This window comes from Rhipicephalus sanguineus, chromosome 11 (assembly GCF_013339695.2).
Source record: "Rhipicephalus sanguineus isolate Rsan-2018 chromosome 11, BIME_Rsan_1.4, whole genome shotgun sequence".
Classification (NCBI taxonomy): Eukaryota; Metazoa; Arthropoda; class Arachnida; order Ixodida; family Ixodidae; genus Rhipicephalus; species Rhipicephalus sanguineus.
This window is the reverse complement of record NC_051186.1, coordinates 138,369,746-138,378,303: the sequence shown is the minus strand read 5'-3', so window position 1 is coordinate 138,378,303 and position 8,558 is coordinate 138,369,746.

The following is an 8,558-nucleotide window of genomic DNA, read 5'->3' as shown; positions in this document are numbered from 1 at the left end:
TCAACTGGTGCTGGTCGCCTTCAACAACGCCTTCCAGGTCTGCTAATTTGAGATTGCCGACGGAAATGATGACGCTGGAGCGAGGGGGAATGGTGACCTGGTTTTTCAGCACATTCAAGGCGTGCTTCCCTGGCGGCGTGTACGGCGGTAGTGCTTTTTCTGTGGATAGTGTTACCGAATTTGATCTCAGGTCGGTGACTGCACCATGAAGGCCTAGGAAGTCCATACGAAGGATGACATCTCTCGAGCAATGCTGCAGGACGGCGAGGCTTGCGGGATAAATCCGGTCGTTAATGGAGACTCGCTGTGCAGATTCCTGTCGGCGTTACTAGGTGACCTCCAGCTGTCCGGATTTCGGGGCCTTCCCAGGCGGTCTTGACTTTCTTCAACTTCGTGGCGAACGCTCCACTGATGACAGAATAGTTGGCTCCGCTGTCGACGAGAGCTGTGACGCTGTGGCCATCGATAAGAACGTCGAGGTCGCTAGTTCGTCGTCTTGCGTTGCGGTTAGGTCGTGGGTTTTCTTCGGGCCGCGAAGTTTCAACTTCAGGGCTCTGTTCGGCTTGCGGCGTGATCTTTAAATTTCGTCGCCGCGTCGTCGGCGGCGAATGATCTTTGGTATTTCCTCGTACAGCAACCGCACCTCTATCGGTTGCTGCCCTTAGTTTTCCGGATACGGGCTAGGCGACCGGCCCCGAGTTGGGCCAGTGTATGGTCGGCGATGTCACGTGGCCGTTCACCTCGTTGTGGACGTTGCGCGTTGATGGCAAATGCACGCAGGCCCATCTCACGGTAGCGGCAGCGGCGGTAGCTGTGACCAGCCTCTCCGCAATAGTAGCAGGGTGGGCTCTGGTCGGGGGCGCGCCAAACGTCGGCCTTCCTCGGGGTGTATCGCTGGCCGGCAGGTGGGCGGCATGGCGTCGGTGGAGGCGGTGTCTGGTGGCAACTGCGGCGGTGCGGTGCCTTCACGTGGGCTCGGAGGGGGAGTATTACGACGCGCTGCAGAAGCGTAGCTCATAGCTTCCCGATGAGGCTACGGTGGTTCGGGAATTCCGAGCGATTGCCGGACTTCCTCGCGGAGCATGTCGACGATCGAATCCACTTGAGGCTGCGGTAGCAGCTTCCGCAGGTCCTCCCGCACGATCGCTGTGATGATTTCCCGTAGGTCGTCGGTGCCTAGCGAGTGCTCTTCGATGTAGCCTGGGTTGAGCGGTTGTATTGCTTCGTCCGCATCTCGAGTGATTTTTCAATGGTTGTAGCCTCCGTTAGGAATTCGGTGACAGTCTTCGGTGGGTTCCGCACCAATCCTGCAAAGAGGTCTTGTTTCATTTCCCGCATAAGGAAGCGGACCTTTTTCTCCTTAGGCATGGCAGCATCGGCCGAGCAGAAAAGTCGCGCCATCTCTTCCGTGTAGACGGTGACGGTCTCATTCGGTAGCTGGGTTCTTGTCTCCAGCAAAGCAGCGGCCCTTTCCTTCCAGACGATGCTCGTGAAGGTATTGAGGAACGTCGTCCGAAAGAGGTCCCAGGTTTGAAGTGTTGATTCTCGGTTCTCAAGCCACGTCTTTGCCGCTTCTTCTAAGTAGAAGTAGACGTGGCGCAGCTTCTCTTCAGAGTCCCAGTGGTTGCAGGTGGCGACTCGGTCGTAAGTCTCGAGCCAGCTCTCCGGGTCTTCAAACCACGATCCACGGAAAGTCGGTGGCTCCCTTGGCTGCTGCATCACGACCGTTTGAGGCGACACAGCGGCCGTCATTGTGGCTGTCGTCTTCGTCGTTGTGGTCCTGACCTTGTCGGGTAGGGGTCCGTATTCTGGTGGGAGACCTTGCTGCCTGCGGCTGGCTCGCTGGTCAGCGTTTGCGTCGATGTCGCCTTGAAGGTGGGGGCTTGGCTCACAGCTGGAGGGGGGCGTTCGGTACATGGACCGGGAAACACCTCCTTTGTCCCCGCTGTTATTCATGCTGTACATGGTGAGGATCGAAAAAGCGCTAGAAGATAGCAACATTGGATTTAATTTGTCACACACACAGGTCGGCACGATGGTTGAGCAGAAGCTTCCAGGTCTATTTTATGCTGATGATATTGTCTTATTTGCGGACAGTCAAGCTGATATACAGCGACTGGCAGATATATGCGGAAAGGAATGTGAGGCTCTAGGACTAGGATTTAGTGCAACAAAATGTGGATTGATGGTATTCAATGATCACGAAGACCATGCGGTCTTAATACAGGGCCAAAAAATACCGAGGGTAAGCGAGTACAAGTACCTTGGAGTATGGGTAAATGAGGGGGATAGATATATGGAGGTACAAGAGAAAGCATCGGTGGCAAAGGGAAAGAGGAATGCTGCAATTATGAAGCACAGAGCTTTATGGGGATACAATAGGTACGAGGTGCTTTGAGGGCTGTGGAAGGGCGTGATTGTCCAGGGGCTTACATTTGGGAACTCAGTGGTGTGCATGAAGTCAGAGGTTCAATCAGGAATGGATGTAAATCAAAGGACGGTGGGCCGCCTCGCGTTGGGCGCTCACGGGAAGACGACAAATGAGGCTGTAAAGAGTGATATGGGATGGACAGGCTTTGAAGTGAGAGAGGCTCAGAGCAAAATGAGGTTCGAAGAGAGGCTGAGGAAAATGAAGAAGAGTAGATGGGCGGAGAAGGTTTTCAGGTATTTGTATAGAAAAAGCGTTGACACGCAGTGGAGAAAAAGAACTAGGAGGCTCACCAATAAATATACGGCTAGCAGTGCGGGCGATATGGCAACAAGGAGCATTAAGCGGAAGGTCAGAGAGGCGGAGAGGACTTAGTGGATGACTGCGAAGGAAAAGAAGCCGGCTCTGAGTAACTACCGAAAGGGAAAAAAAACGAAATAAGGAGGGAAAGGTTTTATGATAATTCAAGGGGAAGCGCTTTACTGTTTGAAGCAAGGTCGGGCTGCCTTAGAACGCGTAGTTATAAAGCGAGATTCAGCAACGAAGAAGAACAATGTACATCCTGCGGGGGAACTAAGGAAACGATGGAACATGTACTGATTAAATGTGGCGATATTCACCCAGGTATACGTGTGGGCACGAGTCTACATGAAGCCTTGGATTTTAGGGACAACAATGGAAAGCTGAACACGTCCGCGATAAAACAAGTAAGAGACGGTTAGAATATTGGTGGCGGAAAAGCAGAGATAAAGTACAAAAATAAATAATGGGGAAAAATAAGGTCATTCTGCCTTAAGAGGCAGAGAGATGGACCGTGAATTTAATTTTTTTGGTACTAAAAAAAGTCGGCAGATCCCACGTTCCGTGGGAGTCGATGTTATGCGAAGCATGCGGCGGGAAGGTGACTGTGGCGTAATTTTTTTTACTGAGAGAAACGTTCGAAAAATTACTCTAGAAATTTATATAAATTTTATACGCACACGTATATGTTGAAGGGCCACGTATGTGTTGTATAACCAATTGTTTACGTTTGGGTAACGCTGCCAACGGCGAGGTGGGTATTACGAACACCAGCAGCGGTAAGCTGATATGTAGTGGTCATACTTGTCCCTAGACCCGCCGCGGTGGTCTAGTGGTTATGGCGCTCGACTGCTGACCCGAAGGTCGCGGGATCGAATCCCAGCCGCGGAGGCTGCATTTTCGATGGAGGCGAAAATGTATGAGGCCCGTGTACTTAGATTCAGGTGCACGTCAAAGAACCCCAGCTGGTGGATATTTCCGGAGCCCTGCGCTACGGCGTCTCTCATAGCCATATCGTGTTTTTGAGACGTTTACCCCAGATACTATTATTATTGTACTTATCGCTTATGATGCAGAACGCACGCACGTTTCACGAACGCGTGTGCATGTGTGAAAGAAGTTCTTGACAGTTCTTGAACAAGGTCATCATCACCGTCATCAGTAAGCACCAGCACCTGGTCATGACTTGTTATCGGATCCGGTCGAGATCGCGGTGACGAGGGGTCCATGTGTAGTGAAGTATGAGGTATTGTACAGCTGTTGGAATTCGTGGATGCCTCGGCCATTTCGTCGACAAATTGTCTGTCGATAGAGCCGGCGACATGTGGGAACCTGAAGTCACTCTTCGCGTTGGTGAGGCGTATAGGCCGTCGAGGCTGGTTGGCCGGGATAGTACTACGTAGACCAACATCAGTGGATGGCGCTTGTCGTATTCGTAGACTACCTGGGCGTATGTGGCCTACGTAGCCTAGTCTACAAAGCGGCTGGCACCATCCTCCGTCAGCATGAGGCGATCGCCGAGCCTCATAAGAAATGAAGAGGACACCGCGTCGTTTTGGTGGACTAAGTGCACTCTACGATGCTGTGATGTGAATATCATACGTAACTTTCTTTGATATATTCCTCCGGGGTCGAGCAATGCTTCAATATAGCTTGCTGAATCATAGGAATACAAGTGTAATTTTTACGAGACTGCTATAAAAACGTGACCAACACTGGAACCACAGACGTTAATCTGATATGACGCCTGTATCGTAGGAGTACACATCGTAGGAGTATCATGTAGTGTTTATTGCTTTCCTGTAAAATTAGATAGCAAGCACCACAACGACAATTGACGTTGCACCTTATTACGCCTGCGTAGGTTGTTTTTCCAAACCAGTTTATAGACCTGGCGTGGCTCAGTGGTAGAATACCTGATTCCCACGCAGAATACTTGGGTTCGATTCCTGCGGGGATCCTAATTTTCATTATTTCCATTCGTCAAGTCAACGCTGCCGATGTTGGTTTTTCTTAACGCTCTCGCATTTAAGTTACAAATGTCTGTTTTCGCCGTTCCTGGGTAGATATAAACTGTCAATCACCTGTGGCGCATACCCGTACATCGCGGCCCGTGGTAAACGGGTATGTGCCACACGTGTCTGGCGGAAAGGGTTTGACGACGTACGCGGCAGTATTTGCACGTTATTCGTGTCATGACCGGACAGTCATATTCCTCAAATCCTCTTACCCTCCCATGCCAATTTCGGTCTACACCAAGTTAAGGAGGCGACCATGAGAGCACCCAGACGTAGGCGGCTAGATCGATAGATAGATAGATAGATACGTACATAGAAATGCTCAAATCGCCAAAGGTTCGCTAAGAAATGCTTCGCATTTAATAACATAGATTTAATCAATGTAGATAAGGTATTAGGCCAACATGAAACAAGGAAGTTTTTTTCTGTGAGCCTGGTGGCAGACATGTCACCGCCCCGTTATAAAGGGGACGCTCATAGCATCCATCCATCCATAGGATACTGGCGCTGAACGGTCGCGCGCATTCCCGAATTTGTGTTTGTATCCGGGTTTAATTGCATTCCTGCTTCTCGCGGGATTTCACAGGTACAGGGGAGACGTCATTTTAAACATCGGGCACCGCGGCCACGCACACCGCGACCGACCTTACTGCTCGAAGTAGTGGCTAGGCCTAACGCGCGCTAGTTGCGGCTTTTTCGTGAACGCGAAGAAGCTGTAATGTGCTTCGTCGCAGGCAGCGAATCGCACCGCGCGCCGGCTGCCCGAATCGTGGATGGTCACTTGACGCATCGGCAGCGGAACCCCCGGCCAAGCTCGTCGCACAGCGACTGCTCGGAGCACCGGTAGAAGCGGCTAGCAGCTTCGCACGTCGGCGCCCCGAAACACAAGACGAAGCTCGCTGCATGCCGATTTGTTATTGTAGACCGGTATATTTATTTTTTGGAGGTTCGAATTGTAAAATTCCGGTGCGAGTCGAATCGAATACCAAACAGTATTTGAAAAATATTCAAAATTTGGAATGTTCGCGCAACCCTAGTATCGAGAGAAAGAAAGAAATAGAAATTAGCAGATAAAAATGACAGAAAAAAAGACACAGAGAAGAGAGAAAAAGACGAAGAGAAAAATAAAGAGAAACAGGCTGCCCATGTCCGCCCTTCCTTGAAGCTTGGCACCACTGGTGCGACGCTGTCTTAATTGTTTTACTTGCCAGTCTTCAGGTTTTCAAGTGTTAATAAAATTTGTTCTTGTATGCATTGAGTCCAGCTAGTGTATCTGACACATTACTATTAATACTGTTCTTATTAATAGCGCAAGCTTGTAATTTTCGCATAAATTGTCACTGTACATCGAAGTAATTTGAAGAATACTATGCTTGTTAGAAAGAGGTCGCTGCAAGCATCGTCCCTCCACAAGATGTCACCAGACCTCCACCAGCTGTCACGTGGTCATGACCATAGGCGTGCGCAGAGTTCCCCTTCAAGGGGGGTGGGCGAAGGTTCATCGCAGCGCCCCTCCCCCATCCCAATTATGTCAATGTATGGCGCTGAAATTGCGCCCCCCGAGTCACAGCGCCCCCTCCCTATCATGCCAATGTGTGGGGCTGACTTTGCGCCACCCCTCTTAGGTGAATAGGGGGGGGGGGGGGGGACGGCTGATCGAAAATAATCGCGAGAGCTTCCCGAACATCGTAGCGCGGTCTGAGCCGAGCGCTGCTAACAGTTTTCGTGGGCGAAACCCGAACACGTCAAAATGAAGTAAGAAATACGCGTGACAATGCCCCCCTCTGAAAAAAGCATCGCCTCGATGCTCAAAACAGAACATGCAAGTGAAAGAGTACTACATGCGACACGAAAGAACAGGAATAAAGCAAGCAAACACAAAAGTCCTCAGGCTACTGAACGCGCGAAGAACGGCTTAAGGCGCATGACATGAACGACTTCAGATCGTTTGTAATGCCGTCCGGAACGACCTCGTAGTCCAGTGTGCCGAGACGTAGAAGTACGTTGTAAGGGCCGAAGTATCGGCGATGAAGCTGCTCGCTAAGTCCGCTTCGGCTTCCAGACCGTCACACCGCGGTCATTGGGTTGGTATTCCATGTGGCGTTGTCGAAGGTTATAGTAACAGCTGTAGATGCTGTGCTGCTCCTTGATATGCAGGGGGGCGAGCTGTCGAGCTGCTTGGGCACGTTGTAAATAAGCGGCGACGTCGAGATTGCCCTCGTCGGTGGCAGTTGGCAGCATTGCGTCGAGCGTCGTTGCCGTGCTCCTTCCGTAGACCAACTTGTATGGTTTCATCTGCGTCGTTTCTTGAACGGCCGTGTTGTATGCGAAGGTCACGTACCGAAAGATGCAATCCCACGTCTTGGGCTCGACGTGGACGTACATGACCAGCATGTCGGCGATGGCCTTATTTCGACGCTCCGTGAGGCCATTCCTCTGCGGGTGGTAGGCGGTGGTCCGGCGGTGGCTTAATTGTCTGGCTGTATCTCAAGATCGTCTGCGTTAGGTCCGCAGTAAAGGCCGTACCTCTGTCGGCGATGAGGACCTCTAGGGCGCCATGACGCAGGACAATATTCTCAACGAAGAACTTAACTACCTTGGCGGCACTGCCTTTTGGCAGCTCCTTGTCTCGGCGTAGTGGGTGAGGTAGTCGGTAGCTACGTCGATCCACTTGTTTCTCAAAGTCAACGTCAGGAACGGCCCCAGTAAGTCCATACCGATTTGCTCCAATGGTCGGTGAGGTGGTTCGATGGCCTGTAGAAGTCCCGTTGGCCTTGTCGGCGGTGTCTTGCGTCGCTGGCAGTCCCGGAATGACCTCACGTAACGAGCGGCGTCGGAGGTAAGGCGTAGCCAGTAGTACTTTTCTTGCATCCTCGCGAGCGTGCGGGAAAAACGCTGGTGGCCAGCCCTCGGGTCGGCTTGCAGGGCCTGTAGAACTTCTGGTCGCAGTGCCGAAGGTACAATGATAAGGTACTTGGCCCGGGCCGGAGAAAAGTTCTTTACGAGGACGTCGTTCTGGAACAAAAATGGCGCCAATCATCGCCTGAATACTTTCAGGCGAGGATTGGCGGTTTGCCTTCCAAGTATCGGCCAGTCTTCTTAGTTCTGGGCCGCTTCGCTGCTGTTTGGCGAAGTCTTCGGCACTTATGGGCCCCATGAAGCTGTCTTCGTTGAGATCGTCATGCGGCAGCGGATCAACCGGTGCGCGGGACAAGCAGTCGGCGTCAGAGTGCTTTCATCCGGACTTTAAACGACGGCGATGTCAAATTCATGAAGTCTCAGACTCCACCGTCCCAGGCGCCCTGAGGTGTCCTTAGGGCTTGCTAGCCAACAAAAGGCGTGGTGGTCGCTCACGACCTTGAAAGGCCTGCCGTATAGGTAGGGGCGAAACTTTGATGCAGCCCAAATGATGGCAAGGCACTCTTTTTCTGTCGTCGAATAATTCGATTCCGCCTTTGACAGCTAACGGCAAGTCTAGGCGATGACCCTTTATCGACCTTCCCTGCGTTGCACAAGCACGGCGCCAAGTCCTACACAGCTTGCCTCGGTGTCTATTTCCGCATCTGCGTTTTCGTCGAAGTGTGCGACAATCAATGACGAATGCAAGCGTCGTGTCCGTTCTCGGAATGCTTCTTCCTGCGGCGTTTCCCACACAAACTCGACGTCGATCTTGTCCAGTTTAGTAAGTGACTCGGCGATGCGGGCAAAGTTTTGGACAAACCGCTTGTAATAGGCAAACAGTCCGAGAAATCGACGCACGGCCTTCTTGTTGTCAGGTGGCGGGAATATGTCCATAAGGCGCTGGAACGTCG